The following is a 12,842-nucleotide window of genomic DNA, read 5'->3' as shown; positions in this document are numbered from 1 at the left end:
AGGAGGACATTAGAGAAAACAGGAGGAAATCCTAACGTAACCCATCTTGCAGGACAACAATGAAGATTGGTCCTCTGTTGATCTAAGATAATTATTTTGTAAAAGACTTTCTAGTGTACAAGACACAAGTGTGTCCAGCTGTATATAGCTGCCAATTAGTTTTCTTTGTTTTTACTTCATCCTTTGCTATTTGTGTTATGACTCAATGTAGATTTGTGTTTATATACATTTTGTTTGTATGACTTCATGTTAAACTTCAAATAAATGCTTCCTTATGTGAAAAAAAAAGAAAAGAAAATCAATTTTTGTCAATGTTCAGAGATGCAGGTCTCGTTTCAGTCTTCTACGTGTGGATAACAAGTACTTACAGCACCATTTGTCAAATAAGAATTCTTTTCCCCATTGAATATTTTTGTTAGGCTTATCAAAGATTCAATGATGATATATGACTGGGGTTTATCTCCAGATTCTCTATCTTAGTTCATAGATCTATGTCTCTATTTTTGTGCCGGGACCGTGCTGTTTTGATCACTATAGCCTTGTAATGTAACCTAACGTCTGGCAATGTGATGACTCCAGTTTTGTTTTTATTTCTAAGAACTGTATTCAGGGTTTTTTCTGTTTCCATTATGAATTGAAGTACTATTTTTAAAGTTCTTTAAAGTTTGACATTGGTGCTTTGATAGGGATTAAATTGAATCTGTGGATTGCTTTGGGTAGTATGGATATTTTAACAATGTTGATTCTTCCCAGCCATGAGCATGGTATGTTCTTCATTTGTTGATGTCTTCTGCTATTTCCTTTCTCAAAGTTTTACAATTTCCTTTATAGAAATCTTTCATGTCTTTTGTTAGATATATTCCTGGGTATTTCATCTCTTTCGTGATATTGTAAAATGAATAGAGTCTTTGATTTATTCTCAGCTTGACAATGGTTGGCATATACGAAGGCTACTGATTTATGGGTATTGATTTGTATCCTGAGAAACTCCTGTATTCCTTGATCACTTCAAGAGCTTTGTACTTGAGTCCGTGGGGCTTTCCAGGTATAAGATCATGTCATCTGCAAAGAGGGTGAGTTTGACCTTCTCTGCCCCCATTTGGATTCCTTTGATCTCCTTCTCTTGCCTGATTGCAAAGTCTAGGATTTGCAACACTACGTTAAATAGCAGTGGAGTCAGTGGGCATCCTTGTCTGGTTCCAAAGTGAAATTGCTTTGAGTTTTACTCCATTCAATATGATATTGGCTGTGGGTTTCCTATAAATAGCCTCTATCAGTTTAAGGAATGTCCCTTCTCAGCCTATTTTCTTGAGTGTTTTTATCATAAAAGGATGCTGGATATTAGCAAAGCCTTTTCTGCATCAATTTAAAGAATCATATGCTTTTTGTTTTTGATTCTATTTATGTGGTGAACCAACCCTGTGTCTCTGGGATAAAACCTACTTGATCATGTGTTTTTATCAATTTGAATGTGTTGTTGTATTGTTTGCTAACATCTTCTTTCATATTTTTACATCAATATTCATTAATGATATTGGTCTAAAGTTTTCTTTTTTGTTGGGTCCTTTCCTGGTTTAGGGATCAGGGTAATATTTGCTTCATAGAATGTGTTGAGGAGGATTCCTTCTTTCTGTATATTTTGGAAAAGTTTATGCATTATAGGTATGGTTCTTCTTTAAAGGTTTGATAGAATTCTGGTGTGAAACCATCTGGTCCAGGGGGTTTCTTTTTTGGGAGATTTTGTATAATTGATGCTATTCAGTACTTGAGTATTGGTCTACTCAAGATTTCTAAATTGGTTAGATTGTTCTTCCTTTTCTCGTTGCTTGAGATGGCCCATTAGGTTGCTGACTTGTTCTCTTTCTGTTTTCTTTCTTTCTCTCTCTTTCTTTCTTTATTGCTTTATTTCTTTAGCTCTTTCCTTCTTTTTCCAGTTTTGGTCAGGGCCGGGCTTGAACCTTCCACCCAGTATATTGGGCTGGTGTCCTACTCCTCGAGGCACAGGTCCTGCCCTCTCTTTCTGTTTTTTTTTTTTTTTTTTTTCATGAAGACATCTAATGCTATAAATTTCCCTCGAAGGACTGCCTTTGAAGTATCCCACAGGTTTTGATAGTCTGTGGCTTCATTATTATTTTGTTCCAGAAATCTAATGATCTCTTTTTTGATGCCATCTATGACCCAGCTATCATTCAGCATAAGGTTATTTAGTTTCCATGATTTTATTTGAGTATGAAGATTTCTGTTGCTGTTGAGTTCAACTTTTATTCCATGATGGTCTGAGGAGATACAGGGGATAATTTATGTTCTTTTAATTTAGTTTAGGTTAGCCTTGTGACCTAAGATGTGATCAATTTTGGAGCATGATCTGTGGGCTGATGCGAAGAATGTATATTCAGTTTTGTTAGGATAAAGTGTTCTATAAATGTCTATTAAGTCCTTTTGTTCTAAGGTTTTATTTATATCCATTATTTATTTATTTAGTTTCTATTTGGAGCATTTGTCCAGTACTGCCAATGAGGTGTCAAAATCTCCAACTATTATAGTGGGGGAAGATATCATATTTTTAAGATCAGTTAGGGTTTATTTTATACATCAAGGAGCATTAAGATAGGGTGCATAGAAGTTAACTGTTGAAATCTCTTCACATTGTGTGTTTCCCTTAACCAGTATGTAGTGTCCATCTTTGTCTTTCATTATTCGTGTTGGTTTAAATCCAATTGTATCTGCATACAAGATTGCACCCAGCTAGATTGTATACTTTCCATCCATGTAAGAATAAAAATAAGCAAACTTTTAGCATATTTGCAGTTTTACAACAAAAATCACCTCTGAAAGTTACAATATTTTCATCACGCCGAAATGAAAAAAAAATGTAGCAATTTGTGGTCACATCCTATTCTAATCTCCCCTTAGCCTTTGGCAACCACTATTCCACTTTCTCTATGGGTTTGCCTCTTCTTAATATTTCATATAAAGAATCTGCACATAACATAGAACTTTAAAAAGGTGACATGTCATAAACACAATGCTCTGCAAAAAAAACCCAGACACAAAAAGAAATGATATCCTGTTCTTTGTGATGTGTGTATTATACTACAAATATATTTGTTAATATTTTTATTTATAAACAAATAATTCATTTTGACTTATTCAATAAAAATATCATTTCCATTTTACAAAATATGAAATTGAATAGCTGAATTCAAACTCAGGTGTTTTCCTTCTAAAGTTTGTGCTTACAGATGTAAATTTTTGAAGATCCACATACATCTGATTCAAGTCTATAGAAAAAGAAAGCACAATTACGTTCACCACGTTTTGTTTCTTCTATGCTGCAATAAAGAAAAATGCATATTTCTGTCATATTTTATGGGGACAATCCATGAAATGAGAGCATTTCCCATGTAATTTAAGAAAAAAAGTTATGAATACAATTAATGAGTTTCAATGAAATGCTAGTAAGACTTTTATGAATACAATTAATGAAGTTTCAATGCAATGCAAAAATACATATTTCTGTCATATTTTATGGGGACAATCCATTAAACAAAAGCATTTTCCATGTAATTTAAGAAAAGAAATTCACAAATACAGTTAATGAAGTTCTAATGCAATGCTAGTAAGTTTCAATGCAATTGCTATTATGAAAATAAGACAATAATCCCCCATATCTATAAGGAATGTGCTTCGAGACCACCAGTAAATATCTAAAACCACCTATTTTACTGAACTCAACTATATACTGTGTTTATTCTATACATAAACACACCTGTGATAATGTTTTATTAGAAATTAGGTACAAAAAGTTTTTAAAAACAATAACTAATAGAACAAAACAGTAAGGATAACAACAGGCCAGCATCACTACCCCTTGCCTTTGGGTGATTACTAAGTAAAAAGGAGGTGCTTGAATGTGAGCACTGCACTATTATTACAACTGGTCTGCTCCCCAGAGGGCTTCTATGTGATTGATACGTGGGTCACCTCTAGAGTACAGATCTGCTGGTCAAACAGATGGTTCAGGTCCCAGGCAAGACAGAGAGGACCGATGTGAAATTTCATCCTGCTACTCACTCAGAACACTGAGCTCATAAAATGTTTTTTTCTCAAATTTTCATTTCAAAATATTCTGACCAGGGTTGGACTACGTTTACCTCAAACTACAGAAAGTGAATCCATTGACAAGGGGAGTCTACTGTGGTTCAATCTTTAATATTTACATCAACATTTCCCTAAATTTCAACATCTTCTAAATGCCTGTAATTCAACTTAAACTTACTTATATTTGTCTTCTGTTGTTCTCCATTTTATTGTTTTTCAACTAGATAGCACCATTGAAAATAACTTACTTAAGTTGGAGAGTTGAGCCATTTATTGACACCCATGGATGACCACTGCTCTGACGAAAGATTCCAACCCATGACCAAAGTGACAGGGAATCCAGAAATTTCTACAAGAACATAAATATTCTATATTTAAATAATTATTGAAATTTTACAAACGTCTAAAAGTGCAAGTACCATGTTCTTTCATTAGATCTATAATTGTCAAAACAAAATTAATATTTTAAGCAATATTAAAGTTGAAAACCACTTTATAATTTTGGCTTAAAATGAACTCTTAAACACTTAATACTTAGTAATTTCATTCTTCTTCTTATTTTTAGTTTTGAAAATTATGATCCACGTAATTTAATAGGAACTCATGTTGGCAAAACAAATATAGCATGAATTTAAATAAATTTCCAATACATACATTTCTCCTGATGCTAATATAAACTCTGTGTTTCTCAGAGTTATCATTTTGAAAGGAATTGAAAGGGCCCCCATTAAGGAAATAAGAGACATAGAAGCCAAAAATACTGGTTTCTACTCCATCTAGGAGCCCCTATGTCCCTGAGGGCATGTGGATAATACTCTAGTTAACTAAAGTTAAGAACTATAGCTCACTGAATTAATAGGGGTGACGTCCACAAATATCACAAAGGATAAAAGGAAACAGCTGTGAAAGTGCATATGGTCACTTATTAAAATTCAAAAACTGGTAAAGTTTGTAATATCAAAATTCAGGACAGTGGTTTGAGAAGGAGGGAGGAGAAGTGATGAGATCATTCACACGAGCAGGGCTACTGGGGCTAGAAACTCTTATTTTGCTATCTGATGTGTATTATAGGAGTCCACTCTGTGATAAACTTGCACATTCACAATGTGTTTATACATTGTGCAACTAAATTGCAAAATTTAATTTAGAATAAAAGCATTTATAGAAGCATCGTTTTCCATGAGCAACAACAATTGGTAATACTTAAAAATACATTAGATTATAAGTAGAAACAAACAGTGCCTGGTGAAGTCACATGACAGAATAATGTATAGACCTGTAAATAATTAACCTAAAATATGTACAAGAATCTGATGAATTCTACAAATACAATATTGACTGAAATAAGCTTCTACTAAAATGTTTGAAACTTTTAACATCTTACCCTTTCTTCTTCACTATCTATGTAAAGCAGAGTGGAGTTCTTAGAAGCACAGGCCATCAAACTTTCATTCCAAGTTTTGCGTTCCTTACCAACGTAGTAACAATTAGTGGAATATGTGAACCACTCTTCTGGACAATGACCGCATTGATATGCTAAGGAAAAATTATGAATTACTATCTCCACAATATGAATTTTTAAGATGATTATTATTTTATACATTTTCAAAGGTATAAAACTGTGTGTACATGTCTTTACATCCTCATAGGCATAAATATTTTAAAGAAAAGCACTCATACATATGCACAGAAAAGTATCAACCTCTCATCTCCTAATCATACTGTCATATAAAGAAACACGTCAAACAAAAATTCACCCTCCAAATGTCTGAAAAATCACCGACAAAACTACTTTTCTTGGAAAATCAAAATGATTTAACTGTTTCCAAATGGTAGCAGTACAAATTTGAGTCAAATAGCAGAAAGAGGGTGCAGTGATTTCAAATGAGTATTTAAACTTATTATTGAAGATAAGAGAATACCCCCCTATTACTTTTATCTCTGGAAATTTATTGTTCAATATTTTGTTGCCCTTAAAAAATATCTATGATCATTTTTGCACAGCCAATGATCAAAACAAAATATAAAATTATTAATATCGGTACCTTTCTGAGTTCCTATGGTCTGCGAAGAATTGCTCTGCGTCTGTGCTATTGTAGCTAGAAAAATTTAAGTAATCCTTATTAAAAATTAGTATCTAAAAATGTCACAATAATTATGGTCTTTGAAATATGCTGTATCACTTAGAATTATCTGTGGTAAAACTGATTTTAGCTAGAAAAAATAAAGTAAAGAAGATTTGAGGGAAAAATATCTTTTCAGAGCCTACAAAACCATACTTCACCACTTTTGTGTACTGCATATATTGTAATGCAGGAATTATTTGTTGTAACCACTAACAAAAATTAATTTTTATATGTTGGTAAGCTTTTCACTCTTCCTAAAATATGTCTATGTTATGAATTTTTTTTCTTTTTCATTGAGACAGAGTCGCACCCTGTCACCCTTAGAAGAGTGTTGTGGTGTGATAGCTCATAGCAACCTCCAACTCTTGGGCTCAAGTGATCCTCTTGCCTCAGCCTCCCTAGTAGCTGAAACTTACAGGCATCTGCCAAAACATTTGGCTGGTTTTGTTTGTTTGTTTGTTTGTTTGTTTTGTTTATTCGTTAGCAGGCCCAGGTGGATTCCAGCCGACCAGCCACGAAGCAAATTGTTGGCACTCTAACCACTGAGCTCCAGGCACCCCTATGAAATTTTAATATATACATATATTTGAAAGCAAAGACTTTTTACAATTATTCTTTTAGTTGTACTCTTGAAAAATTCTGAATACTCATTTCTCATTTAGTCTAAAACATGCTTTAAAATGAGAATTCTATCGCTTGATCTTATGAAGTGTTTAGAGGTACTTTCAACAATTCTTGCAAAACAAAACATACTTACAGGGAATGACAAGTCTGGTTACAACAGTGAATAGCAAGACAAGAGAGATGATTCCCAGGATCCCAGCCATGAGCTTCTCTGGAGGGAATGGTAAACCTGCGGGGAGAGAAACGGAAACACTGAGAAAGGAGAGATGGAGGCAGTTTGTTAGAATATGTACAAGAGACCCCAGAGACCCCAGATACACAGGAGATCACCAAACCCACACCTACCACAGGAATCTTTCTCTCAGAATATAGCACTGCATTCTCAGTAAATGTAGTGCTCCATGAGGTGTTGGGAAAAGACTACAGATTTCAACAACATGAGTAAAATTTGTCTGCTCATTTCATATTAAAATTGTATATGTCAACTCAGAACTCTGATTTTTAGGAATAAAACTATATAAGCATTCCCCGCTCTTTCCCACACCCCTGCACCACAACTGCCCATCCTGGAACAGTTGCACTGAGGAGCTATTGAGTTCTTCACCTTTGCAGTGGGAAACTTTGCCATCCTCTTGAAAATCCTGAGCTTCATTTTGAAGGTGCAATTCCACATAGGTCATTTCTTGTTCACATTCTGAAAAGGAGATTTTAGACTTTCTTTGCTGCTTCTTTGGGTTTTGGGGAAGATTCATTTCAGAGTAGATCACTCTTTGGTTATCCATCTTTGCAGCTGTGGGATGTCAGGGCCTGTGCTCTATGATACCTGGTCTTAAGAAAGTAGTAAATGGTTTTTATAATGACAAGAATCCTGGTGCAGTCAGAAAGGATGAGGTGGAGAGTGGGTATTGGTTCTCATTTTGCATTGAAGAATCTAAAGTTCTCACTCTTAATTTCTTTAAAGCTTACCAAGTTGTCTTAAGATAAAATATTTTTATAAGATTTTCTACACTTTTCAAAACATTGTTCCTGGAATAATGAAAGGTATAGTAGCAAGTAATAAGGAAATCCATAAAAGTACATATGTTTTTAAAAGTCTGATTAAAAGATACATTTTTACATTAATATAATACATGTATCAAAAACTAAAATATTGTATTAGAAAATATATGTACTGATTGAAAATCAAATTTGAAAGGCTGTAATGGGTTAAAGACTGAGTGATCTTAAAATGGAGAATAGGAAAGTTGGCATGTGTTTTAGCCTGTGCACTAATCACTTTTATTTTGTGCTTTATACTAATTTATTAAAGTGGACTTAGTATTATTCAGTGGACTTTCATTTGAATAACGAGAAATCATTAACTTAAATAGCATTAGAAAGACTACAAAATATCTTTGAGTCTTATTTACAGAAGATTTGGCAGTTAATTTTATTGTTAAAATATAAAACCATAAATTATAAACAGAAAATGTGTATAAGCTATGGAAGAACACTTTTATTTCAGACTTCCAGAAAGTTATTATGTTAGTCAGTGTCAACAAAGTACACATTAGTAGTGTGAGTATTTTCATATAATGGAATGTCACTGGGCTCTGGAAGTCCCTGAGATCTAGAATTAATTCCAGCTTTGCAATTCACATGGTGTAACCTTTAAAAAGTTACTTAGTATCTAATAACCTGGCCTCATAATCTAAAATAGGAATAAGAGTATACAAAATATAATGTATGTAAAACATCTACCACTCAAGCCGGCACCTAGAGTTCTCTGTAAAAATTAGCTATGTAGTTATTTTATTCACAATTGCTATTTTATTGTTTCTGATTCATGGCAGTAAACGCATGGAAAATAAATCATTACACAAATTGTTTATATCAGTCTGGTACATTTTCCTGCAATATTTGATTAATCTTTTAATGTCTTTCAATTGTATATTAACTAAGTTCAGCATTTTATGTAATTTACCTTATCTTTATTTTAATTAAAAATAAAATATTCTTTGTTTTAATACAAGTCACTGAAGAATTATGTGCAGCTTTCATCATTGATGTATTTCCTTTTAGTAATCTTTTATAGTGGGCAAGCTAAGTATGAATTATGTTATTATTCAGTGTCAATGTAATGATGGCTAATCCACCGTTAATTGTTCGCTGTGATGATATTTAGGGGTTTCCCTTAAATTATGTTTGCTAACTAACCCACATAAATGTCTTGATGTCTCCACAGGCAGCAATCTGCAAACTTGGGGAACTCCTCAAACATATTTCATATATTAGATTTTTAACCCGAATTTTTCAAATAAAGAAATTGGTTTCTACTCTGATTCTGCTGCATATTAATTTCCTCAGATGCATCATACCTAGTACTTAGAATATTCTGCAAAATGAGGAAGGCTAGTTGAGAGATAGAGGGTAACAACACATACCTTCCACATCCATAAGGTCACGCATCCGTTAGGGCAGAACCCAGGTTGCTCTCAGGAAAGGCCGGAGGCAGCTGAGAAATAAAAGGTGAAATGTAAAGGCATCAGTTCTGGACAAGAACAAACAATGTCTGTGATCTTCACAGAGTGCCCTGCAAAGGCTCAGAGTGCCGCAAGAGTGGAAAAAGTAGATTTCTCATCATTGCGTCACTGAAGGTCTGCACAGGAAATTCTCACATACGAGCTAATGTGAAATCAGTTTATCTCATCAGACACCTCCCAAAACAGGAGACACTGGGCTCTTACTGTAAGGACAAAGTAGAATTCTAACGTGTGTCCTTTAGTTTGTCCATTGTAAGTGACTCTGGGAAGCTGTGTTCATATTCTACAAGATACAGGGGAAAAGGCTTGACCAACCTTGTGGGTCATTTTCTTTTCATCTCAATCACAAATATGTCAATAAGTTTTAAGTATGCCTTAGATGGCTAAGACTCCCTTTTAGACTAGGTTGCTAAATCTTAATATTATATCTCTTTTCATATTCTTGTCATGTCACTTCTATTAAGATGGAAAAAAATCTAACACTCTTAGTAATATTATCAACAGATAGTGACATTTGTCATTAATTATTCTGAGAAATTACTATAGTTTCAATTTATTGTAGATGACACAATACAATCAACTTAAAAACAATCTCTGAATTAGAAAAAAATTATGTGCCTCTTTCACAATACCTATAACACCTCTGCATACCCCATATAAAGAACAACATTTATAAACCAGAATTTCCATCCCTAACAACTGTGAACTTCAGCAAATATCTAGGAAGCTGGAAACTTTGAATTTTCCTTTACAAACAATCTCATCAGTAGTTTTTCTAAAGAAAATATAAAAATCCCATTTATTAATATTTATTGTTGCTATGATTGTCATTGGGGTCTTAGTCATAATTTTTATTGTGTAGGCCAATATCTAGAAAGTTTTTTTCTACATTATCCTCTAGAATTCTTATTATTTCATTCCTTAGATCCAAGTCCTTTATCTATCTTGAACTAATATTTGGGAGTGTTGAGAGGTTGTAGTTCTGTTTCATTCCTCTGTGGAAGGCTATCCAATTTTCCCACCACTGTTTATTGCATAAGATTTCTTTTCCCCATTGTATATTGTTTTCCACCTCATCAAATATCAGTTGGTTGTAGGTCAATGGTTTTTTATATCTGGGTTTTCTGTTGCATTGGTCTATGTCTCTATTTGGTACAAATGACATGCTGTTTTGATTACCATAACCTGTTATAACCTGTTGTATAGTTTGAAGTCTGATAAAGTGATGTGTCCACATTTGTTCATTTTGATTAAGATTGCTTGGTCTATTCAGACTCTTTTCTGGTTCCAAAGGAAGTGTAGAATTATTTTCTCTAAATCTGTTATGATGTTGGCAATTTAATGAGAATGTCATTGAATTTGTAAGTACGTTTGAATAGTATGGACATTTAAAAAATGTTGATTTTACCTGTCCATGATCATGATACATTTTTACATTTGTTTAATATATTTTACATTTTCTTCCTATGGGCTCCATAGTCTCTTTGTTGAGCTCTTTTACCACCTGGTTACATATATACTTAGATTTTTTTTTTTGTAGCTATTGTGAGTGACATTGAGTCTTTGATTTGATTCTTAACTATTATTAAGGTATAGGAATTATATTAATCTGTGTACATTGATTTTGTATCCTGAGACTTTGCTGAATTTATTCATCCATTACCAATACCATGTTCCCCCATTCAAAGCTGGAAGAGGACCCTTCCCCATTTTCCAGGCCTAAGCAAACAGACTTTTTCTCTCCAAACTGCACTCTCTAAAAATCTCCTGCTGCTTTTTTCCAGAGCAGGAGGAATTGCATTCGTTTGTTAATACCCTCAGTCACTAATCAGCATTGAAGACTGCCAGGTCCTGACCAACTGTAATTCCCTAAACAGTATAGAGCTCCTAGATCAAGACCTAAGCAGGGTTTTCCACTTAGATCGCTCCTCCTCTGCCAGAGGCTCTTGGGGCTTTCCTTCCTTCTAGTCCATTCTATCTAATAAATCCTATCTTATCACTGATCTCTGTGGTCCAAATGTTCATTCTTTGAAACTCTGACACCAAGGATTTACTACAGAAAAAATTTCTGGTAACATTAGAGCAAACCGTTCTTGGGATTTCTGGGGTTTTCTATATACAACATCATACCATCAGAAAAATGCGATAGTTATATAGCCTTTTTCCTGCCTGATTTGGAAACTCTTAATTTTCATTCCCCCCCTGACTGCTCTGGCTAGGACTCAAGCACCCTATTGAATAGAAATTGTAAGAGTGGGCATCCCTGTCATGTTCCGTTTCTTAGGGGGAATGCTTTCAACTTTTCCCAAATCAGTATGATGTTTGCTGTGGGTTTCTCACATATGTTTTTTATAATCCTGGGAAATCTTCCTTCTGTGCCTAGTTTGTTGTGGTTTTTTGTCATGAACAGATGTGAATTTTGTTGAATGCTTTTTCTGCATCTCTTAAGGTGATCTTATGGTCTTTGTTTTTGCTTCTGTTTATGTGGTGAATCACATTTATTTATTTACGTATCTTTAGTCATCCTGTTTCCCTGGAATGAAATCCACTTCACTCTGGTGGATGTTTTTGTCTTTTGATGTTCTGTTGAATTCAGTTTGCTAGTATTTTTTTTCTTTTCTTTTCTTTTTTTTTTTTTGTAGAGACAGAGTCTCACTTTATCACCCTCAGTAGAGTGCTGTGGCATCACAGCTCACAGCAACCTCCCACTCCTGGGCTTAGGTGATTGTCCTGCCTCAGCCTCCCCAGTAGCTGGGACTACAGGCACCTGCCACAATGCCCAGCTATTTTCTTGTTGCACTTTGGCTGGGGCCGAGTTTGAACCCGCCACCCTCTGTATGGGGCTGGTGCCCTACTCACTGAGCCACAGGCACCGCCCTAAGTTTGCTAGTATTTTTTTTGAGGATTTTTGTTTCCCTGTTTATAAGGAATGACTATCATTTTCTTTTACGTACTGTCTTTTTCTGGATCTGGTATCAAGGTAATACTGGCCACATACACAGAGAAAACAACCTACAGAATGGGAAAAAATATTTGCAAGTTACCTATCTGATACACACTTAATATTCAGAATTTATAAAGAACTTATGCAAATTAGCAATAAAGAAATAAAAAACAGTCTGGGCATGGTGGCTCATGCCTATAATCCTAGCACCCTGGGAGGCCGAGGCAGTTGGATTACCTGAGCTCACAGGTTCAAGACCAGCCTGAGCCAGAGTGAAACTTTGTCTCTAAAAATAGCCAGGCGTTGTGGCAGGTTCCTGTAGTTCCAGCTGTGGCAAGTGAATCACTTGAGCCCTAGGGTTTGAGGTTGCTGTTATCTATGATGCCACGATACTCTACCAAGGGCGACATAGTGACACTCTGTCTCAAGAAACAAACAAATAAATAAAACTTTTAAAATTTGGCAAGAGACATAAACAGAAGCTATCAAAAGAAGAGAGAAAAATGGCCAATAAATATGAAAAAA

The sequence above is a fragment of the Nycticebus coucang genome, chromosome 12, assembly GCF_027406575.1.
Source record: "Nycticebus coucang isolate mNycCou1 chromosome 12, mNycCou1.pri, whole genome shotgun sequence".
NCBI lineage: Eukaryota > Metazoa > Chordata > Mammalia > Primates > Lorisidae > Nycticebus > Nycticebus coucang.
This window is presented reverse-complemented; position numbering follows the sequence as displayed.